The sequence below is a fragment of the Gossypium hirsutum genome, chromosome A11 (assembly GCF_007990345.1).
Source record: "Gossypium hirsutum isolate 1008001.06 chromosome A11, Gossypium_hirsutum_v2.1, whole genome shotgun sequence".
Taxonomy (NCBI): Eukaryota; Viridiplantae; Streptophyta; class Magnoliopsida; order Malvales; family Malvaceae; genus Gossypium; species Gossypium hirsutum.
In genome coordinates, this window is record NC_053434.1 from 82,855,690 (window position 1) to 82,866,777 (window position 11,088).

Below are 11,088 nucleotides of genomic sequence, written 5' to 3' on the forward strand. Positions count from 1 at the left end.
TTTCATGAAAATCCTTTCACAAAAGTTGTTTATTACACAACCAAGACTCATTTTCTTCCATAAAAATTTAGCAAACAACATAAATTCTCTCATGGAAAAACCCTATACTTTCAACCATTTTTCAAAATAATCCCCCCATTAGCTAGACTAAGCTATATAGGTTCCAAAAATGCAAAAATCAACAAAAACAACCACAAATTTCACTTACAAGCAAAGGATTTAAGTTGCTGAAAACTTGAGCTTCAAAACCCTGATGTTTGCTACCATTTTCGGTGGTTGAAGAAGAAGAAATGAAAAAGATGACAACCTTTTTCCTTATTTTATTTTATTACAAAAAATGTCACCTAATGCCACCAACTTTTGACTTTTCAAATTTTTTTTGTCCTTATGGCCAGCCATCACTATCCAAAAGGGCTTATTTACACTTTAAAGACCTCTAATTTTGGTTCCCTAGCTATTTAACATATTTGGATAGTAAAACAAAACTTTTGCCCTTTATGCGATTTAGTCCTTTTTTGCAATTAAGCTCACAAACGCTAAAATTAATTCACCAAAATTTTCATGCACTCATATAATTATGCTATAACACATAAAATAATATTAAAATAATTTATTGACCTCAGATTTGTGATTCCAAAACCACTATTCTGACTAGGCCCAAAATTGGGCTGTTAAAGAACTTTATCGTATTTTAAAACGGGTGGGATCGATTGCTTATTAGCTTAAGTTGCCACCTGAGCTTGATCAAATTCATGACGTGTTCCACATCTTGATGTTGAGAGGGTACCAGTCTGACCCTTCGCACATATTGCCTATAGAGGAGGTTGAGGTGAGGCTTGATTTGACCTTTGAAGAGGAACTGATTCAGATTCTAGAGTAGGATGTTAAAGTCTTACGAAGGAAGACTCTAACTCTGGTTAAGGTCATGTGGCGGAATCACAGTACCGAGGAAGCGACTTGGGAACCTGAAGATTCAATACGCCAGTAATATCTGCATCTGTTCAAATCTGGTAAAATTTCAAGGCCGAAATTTTCTTTTAAGAGGAGAGAGTTTTAACACCCCAAAAATATGATTTATGTTTTTGGGTTGTGTCAATGAATATGTGTCTACTTATGTGGTTGTGTGTTCTATTTGCTCACTAAAGTTTCGAGGTTCAAGCTGCGTCTTTTGAGATTTTACGTATTCTTTAATTGAACTTCTAGACTTGCATGTACCAATTAAGTTAGATTTTGTGCGTTGAGGTTTCAAGAATGAGCTTGCTAGTTCAATGATTAAGCATTTTTCTGTGTCAATGGTCCTATGTTCGAATTCCTGCGTGTGCATTAGGAAATATAATTTTTGCACTTCTCCAAAATACTGATTTTAGGAATTTAAATAGTCTTACGTTAACTCCTTTCCTTCCTTCTTCCTTTTGTTTATTTTTGTTCTTCTTTTCCTTTCTTTTTCTTTTTTGGCTATTGTTTTTGAATTTTCTTTGTATAACATTTTGTTGAGTTAATCATTGAATTGTACCTCTTTGTTGGTTGTTTCGGTGCTTAAAGGTAAGACTTCATCACAGTAATTTTAGTAGTTATGTGTGATTGCAAGTTTCTTGAAATCCTGAAGTGAGGATGTTAATTGTTTTGTTTTGTTTTGTTTTTTGTGGTTACAAAAATGTAGGGGAAGATTAAAAGATGCCTAACGCTTCTCTCATTGTCTATAATTTGAGTGTGCACTGTTAGATTTCCACTAAGTAAGTTTTGTTCATTACGATTTTTTGCATTGAAGGTTTCGGCGTTGTTTATTGTTGCGATTTAGCATATTTCTTAAATTTTCGTTAATTGAGTTGTTGAATTTTGGTTCCTAGCCTTTGGGAATCCTAGGTTTTTTTTAGGGTCGTCATTACATCCAGGTAGGGTATTGAAACCCTTTCTTTTTGTGTTTTTAGACATTTGAATGGGATAGTTAACTGCACACGGGCTATCACACGGGCATATGCACAGGCCGTGTGTCACACACGAGCATGTGGTAAGCTGTGTGGTGGGCCTTGTAACTGACTAATTTAGAATTTAAGACATATGGGCGAGCTACACGGGCGTATGGCTGGCCATGTGTGAGACATGAATGTGTAGTGGTCACACAGGCTGGAACACGGGTGTGTGTCCAGAGCATGTAACTTACTGACTAGATGAATAGGGAGGCACGGGAAAGGGAGACGGGTGTGTGTCCATGCCATGTAACTCATTGATTTGACAAATAGGGCATATGGGTAACCACACAGTTGTGTGCCAAGAGTATGAGCCCAAATCGCTAATTTCTGTTAACGCCATAATTGTTGTACGAGATAAGTGTAAAGTGTCTGTAAGATAGGTATAACCATACTGAGCTATATGATCTGCTTTATAGTGATTATAAATTGGCTCCATTTACCTCTATTATACTGGACTATATGATTGTATCTGTATAATAAGTGATACACACATATTGGTCATCTGTACTCTGCATCTGCTTAGGGGGAATTATGAATTGAAGGAATTGTTTTGTACTAATTTGGTGGTTAAATCACCTGTTATTATCTCTGATCTGGCAGTGAGACTATAAGCACTGCAACATGTCATACCGGCACTATAAGGTGTGTAGGGTTGGATAGGTATTATATATCTACTGATGTGTGGGGTTTGTTGAAGATAGTGTGTAGCGGATGAGGGGTAGGATAACTACATCTGTTACTGTATTATACCTGAATATGTTTCTGTATCTGATCTGCTACGTATCCAAATTGCTTTGTATATGAAATAATTGTAAATTGTTATCCTAATTGAATGGGACTTAGTATGCTATCTGAATTTCAAGAATATCTAAGTTAATTTATGTACATTGAGTATTAATCTGATACTTCTGGTTGTAACGTACTAAATAGACTGAATGAATTTCAAGAACCTCCCAAAACTGATTGGCTGGCAGACACGGGACTCGGTCACCTAATAGTTCTACTCTATATATATGTATATGCGTGTGTTTAACTTGTTAGTGTACCTCGACTGCAAGGTTTAATATTGAATTATGTTGAATGGTTAATAGTTTAAAAACTTATCTACGTGTCTATCAATTTGGTTTTAAGAGTATTTGTTTGTGGCAAGTTCATTTGACATTCTGGACTTGGTCTTTATGTCTAGGCTGGGTTTAGGATGTTACATGGATTCAATATATCAATCATCATTTCTTGACGAATTCATTACGATCTCGATGCAACAACAGGAATTAGAACATACTTTCTTAATCATTAATCTTTCTTTTCATCTCAATCGATATATGTATCACACAAACATACACAGTATCATACCATCTTATTCCTTTCAATACATAACACCATCTTAGGTTAAAAAACAAACCAAAAACACCATTTTTAAAGCTTGAAACATTCGTAATTCCCTAGTCATTTTTCATTAATTTTTGTAGATTTGAGGTCATGGGAGCTTGATAAATCAGGCTGATTTGGAGTGAAATTGTTAGAAATTCAACTTAGTTTACAAAAAGGATTAATTTGTAAAGCTTAATTGTTAGGTTTGTACATTAGGGACCAAATTGAATAAAATGAAAAATTATTATGAAATTTTGATAGGAATAGAAAATAGAGAGTCCCTAATGAATTTTGGTGAAATCATATTCTAATACGAAGCCTTAAATTGAAAGTTATACTTATCCCAATTTTAAGGACTAAACTGAACAAATTGCAAAATATGTGTATCTTGGTATTTGATTTTGAATTGGCTAGAAATTGATTATATGATATGTTTTGTGATTATTCGTATCTAACAACAACATCAAACTGTCGAAAGGGATAGGAAAAGCGAAAATCATTGACGAGTGATGCATGAAACCTCAGTTTGTACTTTAATGATTCAAGATAGATTTAATTGTTTGCCTATATATGGTAATTGAATGCTTGGATTTCATATTAAGTATATGATGATATTACGAGTTGTCTTAACTTGATTTAACGTGAATATTGAAATAGTGGACTAAAATGAATGAAATAGAAAATAACATGGTTTGTCTAAGGACAAGAAATATATGCGATTTGATGATGAAATGGAATTGGAGTTTTGAACATAATCGAGAAATGATATATGTACTGAATTGTAAATGAAATTGAACAGTGGTACCCCATTAACTAGTCAGGCTATGTCAGATATAGTTGGCTTTCCATAGGATTGGATTGTGTACCAGTTTATGTGCTAACGCGCTAGGATGCACTTCATGTGCCAATATGCACTTTGTCTGCCAGTATGCTTTTTGTGTGCCAGGATGTGCTTCGTGTTGTAGTATGCATTTTACATGCTAGTTTCCTTACTTGGATATTTTTTATAATGCACTTCAGTACCAGTCTAGTGTGCTGGTTGGACAATCCATGTATCCATCTGATTTTGAGTTAGGTTAATAAGGTTCATTAATAATAAGATTGATAAACTATAACAAAATGAATTGGTATGATCCTAAAGAATTGAATATGCTCATATATGAATTATAATGAAGAAAATATGTATCTTCTTCTGCAACATAAGTGAAAACGAGCCCTAGGGGCTAAAACGAAGGCGAATGAGTTGGTAGAGTCCAGAAACGGATTGAATGGTAAGTTTAAGATAAGTGAAATGACTTGAACATGAAAATTTGGTTGAAGTAATGCCATTGACATGCATATATCGGTAAGTAGCAAAAGAATAGAATTGGTGGGAAATGTTTTATTATTGAGTAAATTATATTACCATTTTATATGTGCGCATCCTCATGTAGATATGATCGTACTAATTTTGCTTTTTGAGTTCATATGCCTTGTTGATGCAAGTCTCAAGGCCCAGCTTTAGACCCACGGATGTGATGAGCTTATACTACCTCAAGGCCCAACAACAATGTCAAAGGTAAGCAAATGAAACCAAGAATTGATCAAACACAAGCTTCAAGGATAAATCTTTTTGAAGAAAGGCAGAATGATACGAATAAGTATGAACTTCACTAAAATGTTCATAACTTGAGCTCTCGAACTCAAAATCGAGTGACCAACCCAGTACTGTTAATATTGCCATTTCCAAACATAATAACCTAGTTCAAATATTATCTAAAACAGGTCACAAGTAACCATTTTCAAGCCATCATCAACATGCCAAGATGATCTTATAAATAAGCACTTTAAAGTAACCAAAATCACATAATTTGGTAAGGCATCAAAGTGTACCAAACCAACATAGCTTTTCAAAGCTTATACATGCCAAAACACCATTAACACATACACCATAATACCACTGCAAATCACCCTATACATGCCATTATAAACCTTAGTCAAATAACTCAAAAACTACCGAATTGTCTACTAGATAATGTGATAGGTATCCGATGAGCTTCCAATAGATCGAGCTTCCAAAAATCTATAAAACAAAGGAAAACAACTAAGTAAGCAACAAGTGCTTAGTAAGCTCATATAACCTTAAACAGAACTTATCATTTCTATAATATAATTCATAAAATAAGAATAAACCAAAATCAATGCCATAAGCTTAGTGTGAGCCTATAAAACACCATCAAACTCACAAGTTAGTATACTTGTTCATGATATATATGAAATCAACCATAAGATATGTGGTTTACCATGTATAATCATAATATTTTACATCATCAATGTTGCCATAATGTCATGATTCATTGTATTTGCATAATTATCATTTCATTTTCCTTTTTCTCACTCATTAAACCATCTAGAATTTCATCAGATACTCGGAAAAACTTAAACAAAATGTACCTTACATATAACCATAACCTTTCCTTTACATCAATGCTCACATTAGCTGTGAAATGGGTTTGCTCACACGAGCTGTGGGCCAGGATGTAAGCTACACAATGCTGTTCACAAGCTGTGGAGAATTTGCAACAAATGTAGGACCTCAGCCATCGATAGGATATCCAAGACCAAGACCCGAAACATGAAATCCCTAATGACATGTCATTCGTATCCTAAAAATTCTGAAGGTTCAACCGGGACTCGATATCCATCAATTCATCATTGCATTGATACATTTGTATATATATAAGTTTGTTTAAATCAAATCAACATAATGAATTGTAACACCCCTAACCCGTATCCGTCGCCGGAGGGGTAAGGAATATTACCAAACAAGCACAAAAATTCATTTGACAATATTTAGGTAATTTCCGATAGCATACCTTTGAATTCAAATTTCGTTTATACAATATGCAAAGCAATCTTCTCAATTTAAATAGTACATTAATTCATTCCTAAGTTTAATTCACATCAAAACATTTAAAACATTAATCGATTATCATCCACACATACACATTAATTATGTGGAGCGCATATAATAACTTAACAAGCCATTTTCGCATGGCTATACATATATACATCACCAAAAAGATACGTAATTAACATCAAAAGTCAATCCTATACATGCCATTATCAAGGTTCATTTACAAGAGTACCGAAAGGTTTAGATAGCGTGGACGACTTCGACTTTGGATCTCCCGAGTCCGATAGTTCACGAACAAAATCTATAAAACAGGGAATTAAGGTAAAAAGAGTAAGCATTTCGATGCTTAGTAAGTCTTAAGTAATGAAATCATTTATAACTAAAGCATAGCATTCATAAGACTCATCATCTTTCTGACTAAATGTAGTCATGATTAAATATACCACTATTGTTCATACATGTCATCTTAAATTTCTACTTAAACACGAATTCGTATCATGTAGATAATCTCTTTTTACCCAACTAACCTCATAATTAGGCCGAATACATCTAATTCGATTACAAGGCTAAATAAATGCAAATACGAAAAATCACATACTTATGTTACTTCACACTTCAACCCATATACTTACATGCTCATAGTCAATCTTAACTTAATTTCAATGTATATACAGTGCATACCTGATCATCTTAGGGTTGTAAGCACATCAATAGAAATTATTACGACAAGATCGCACATTTCTAACCCAATTGCCTTCGGGATTTAGCTCGGATATAACAACCAGCACGAATGCCTTCGAGACTTATCCCGGATATAACAACCAGCACGAATGCCATCGGGACTTAACCCGGATATAACAACCAGCACGAATGCCTTTGGAACTTAACCCGGATATAACAACTAGCACGAATGCCTTTGGGACTTAACCCGGAAAATAGGTATATTGCTATACATGCCATACTTAAGTAGTTGTACAAGCCATTTACCAAGATAAAAGTCTTTTGGATAGTGTGATCGAACTTTCGACCTGTCCCGATTCCTGAGCCGGCTTGTTCAAGACTACAGTGAATGAAAAGGAAAGAGTAAGCATAAATGCTTAGTAAGTTCATATGCAAATAACAAGTAACATAACAATACAATCATACCAAACAACCTTAACCTGGTATCACCAAAACATTTATCGCATTTCTAAATATCATTCATCATCTTACGATCTTATCGTTGATGTATCTATTTCCAACCCGAGGGTTCAGAACATACCTGTCCAAAGTGTCCATTTCACAACACTTACCCAAATTGTCACTTATATCTTAAGTGTTCTTCCATTAAACCAGAAATTTCACCCGTTGAACACATCGGAATATAACTCGGATACATGGATAATTTGCACATAAGTGCCACATATGTAATCAAGAAATCATGTAACCCACCCCTAAGTGAACTCGGACTCAACTCAACGAGCTCAGGCGTTCGCATCCATAAATGAACTCGGACTCAACTCAACGAGTTCGGATGCCTAGTTACATCTCACGAACTCGGACTCAACTCAACGAGTTCAGACATTTGCATCCATAAGTGAACTCGGACTCAACTCAACGAGTTTGGATGCTCAACCATCCTAGAGACATGTCACTTGTATCCTAATCTATTCCTAAGGTTCAAACGGGCTTTTTCCCTCGATCTCACATTTGCCATCTTCCATGGAATATCGGAACCAATACTCGGTAACAATTCATATTTATTAAGTAGTAAACATAATTTGCATATTACTCAACATGAACCACAAAGCATAATATTTCACGATTAAAAATCAGCATATCATATAATTAACATCAATAACTTAAAAATAACAATTATGCTACATTATTTACACATGAACTTACCTTGATACCAAAATATAAAGATTTTGTAATTTAGTCCACAATCTTTTCTTTCCTCGATCGCGACTTGAATCTCGTTTCTCTTGATCTATAACACCAAATTAATCTTATTTAATACATACATTCATCAAAACAGAATTTTAATACGAACTTTGGAAAATTACACTTTTGCCCCTAAACTTTTGCATAATTACACTTTTGCCCCTAGGCTCGGGAATTAAAATTTATTCCTTATTCTTATGTTTTATAACATGCTGATCACTTTTGTCTTCTATGGAAACATCAAATTCTCTCTCTAACATATACTTGTGACTATTAGGTATTTTTGCCGATTAAGCCCTTTTACCCGTTTTCACTCAAAACCGAGTAGCACAAGTTGTCTAACATAATTTCAAACCCCATATTCTATCATAAAACATCAAAATACACAAATTTCACCTATGGTTATTTTTCCAAATATAAACCCTAGGTTGAATTATTACTAGCATAAGCTTAATCGAGCTTCCGGGATTCCAAAAACATAAAAAACATTAAAAACGGCGCTTGGAATCACTTACTATGGAGCTTGAAAGTTGAAGAAACCCTAGATATGGAGAGAGGGAGAATTCGGCAGCAACTAAGGAGGATGATGACCAATTTTGTGTTATTTTTCCCATTTTATTTCATTTAATATCCAAATGACCAAAATGCCCCTCCTTACTAAACTTTCAAAATTCCTTCCATGAACTTAAAATTGGTCAAATTTCTATTTAAGACCTCCTAATTAATATTTCATACTAAAAACTTCTAGAATGCAAATTTTGCAACTTATTCGATTTAGTCCCTACTTTCAATTTAAGCACTTTGGCATAAAATTTCATCACGAAATTTTCACACAATCATGCAATCATATCATAATCATAAAAATAATTATAAAATAATTATTTCTATCTCAAATTTGTGGTCATGAAACCACTATTCCGATTAAGCCCTAATTCAGGATATTACACGGATGAACTTCCGTTCATATTCAGTAACTGACATGGAACCTTGTTTAAGTTCAAGAAATTCTTTCCGCTTCTGATCGATGAACCTCTGACTAATATATTTTTTTCGAAATTCAGTTTGGAAGAACTCCCACGTCACCCGCTCTCTGGGTACAACAAAAACCAATGTATTCCACCAATAATAGGCGGAATCACGTAGCAAAGATATAGCACACTTTAGACATTCATCGGGTGTGCAAGATAGTTCATCAAGTACTCGAATAGTATTGTCCAACAAAAATTCAACTTGCTCGGCATCATCACAGGCTGTAGCTTTAAATTTAGTAGCCCCGTGCTTTCAAATTCTGTCAACCGGGGGCTTGTTCAACCTCATCTGATCAATTACAGGAGGTATCGTGGGTGCAGGGGGTGTATTTGTTGGAAATAGGGGTTGTGGAGCAGCCGCATTAGTTCGAATGTATTGGTTAAACCAATCATTCATCACATTATAAAAGGCTTGTCTAGCCTCGTCATTTTGATTGCTCGCTATAGGTTGAGAGTCTATCGGCACGGTCCCACATGCAGGAGCAGGCGCTACACTCTCAACATCATCAGCTATCACTTGATCGGGATCCATTACTATACAAAAAATATATATTTAATTGTCAGAAATCACCACACTATCGTATTAACACATAATGGCAAGTATAGCTAGACCCAAATGTTTTACGGTAGTCCTAGAATCGACTAAACCGTAGCTCTGATACAAATAAAATGTAACACCCCTAACCCGTATCCGTCGCCGGAGGGGTAAGGAATATTACCAAACAAGCACAAAAATTCATTTGACAATATTCAGGTAATTTCCGATAGCATACCTTTGAATTCGAATTTCGTTTATACAATATGCAAAGCAATCTTCTCAATTTAAATAGTACATTAATTCATTCCTAAGTTTAATTCACATCAAAACATTTAAAACATTAATCGATTATCATCCACACATACACATTAATTATGTGGAGCGCATATAATAACTTAACAAGCTATTTTCGCATGGCTATACATATGTACATCACCAAAAAGATACGTAATTAACATCAAAAGTCAATCCTATACATGCCATTATCAAGGTTCACTTACAAGAGTACCAAAAGGTTTAGATAGCGTGGACGACTTCGACTTTGGATCTCCCGAGTCCGATAGTTCACGAAAAAAATCTATAAAACAGGGAATTAAGGCAAAAAAAAGTAAGCATTTCGATGCTTAGTAAGTCTTAAGTAATGAAATCATTTATAACTAAAGCATAGCATTCATAAGACTCATCATCTTTCTGACTAAATGTAGTCATGATTAAATATACCACTATTGTTCATACATGTCATCTTAAATTTCTCCTTAAACACGAATTCGTATCATGTAGATAATCTCTTTTTGCCCAACTAACCTCATAATTAGGCCGAATACATCTAATTCGATTACAAGGCTAAATAAATGCAAATACGCAAAATCACATGCTTATGTTACTTCACACTTCAACCCATATACTTACATGCTCATAGTCAATCTTAACTTAATTTCAATGTATATACGGTGCATACCTGATCATCTTAGGGTTGTAAGCACATCAATAGAAATTATTACGACAAGATCGCACATTTCCAACCCAATTGCCTTCGGGATTTAGCCCGGATATAACAACCAACAAGAATGCCTTTGGGACTTATCCCGGATATAACAACCAGCACGAATGCCTTCGGGACTTAACCCGGATATAACAACCAGCACGAATGCCTTCGGGACTTAACCCGGGTATAATAACTAGCACGAATGCCTTCGGGACTTAACCCTGATATAATCCTCAATTGTCATGCACAAAATATATTTATATTATAAATCATTAACAATTCATTTACATTATTAGATCACAAACACAACATGATTATCCATCATTCCATTTTCGGCTCAATAGCTCATACAAATAACACGATTCCGTTTCGCTACT

General features: G+C 34.6%; 1 long non-coding RNA gene across 2 annotated transcripts; it reads right to left on the reverse strand.

Moving 5' to 3' along the window:
- Window positions 1-6,333: 6,333 nt before the first annotated feature.
- On the reverse strand, window positions 6,334-10,774 carry LOC107941948 (uncharacterized). 2 transcript variants are annotated; one of them, XR_001695731.2, is made up of 2 exons: window positions 10,685-10,774; window positions 6,334-6,538 (listed from the first exon to the last, which is right to left on the reverse strand). It is a non-coding gene; the product is annotated as an uncharacterized lncRNA (long non-coding RNA). The 2 variants fall into 2 exon arrangements; XR_001695730.2 differs by lacking the exon at window positions 10,685-10,774 and adding an exon at window positions 6,919-6,965.
- Between the last annotated feature and the right edge of the window lie 314 nt (window positions 10,775-11,088).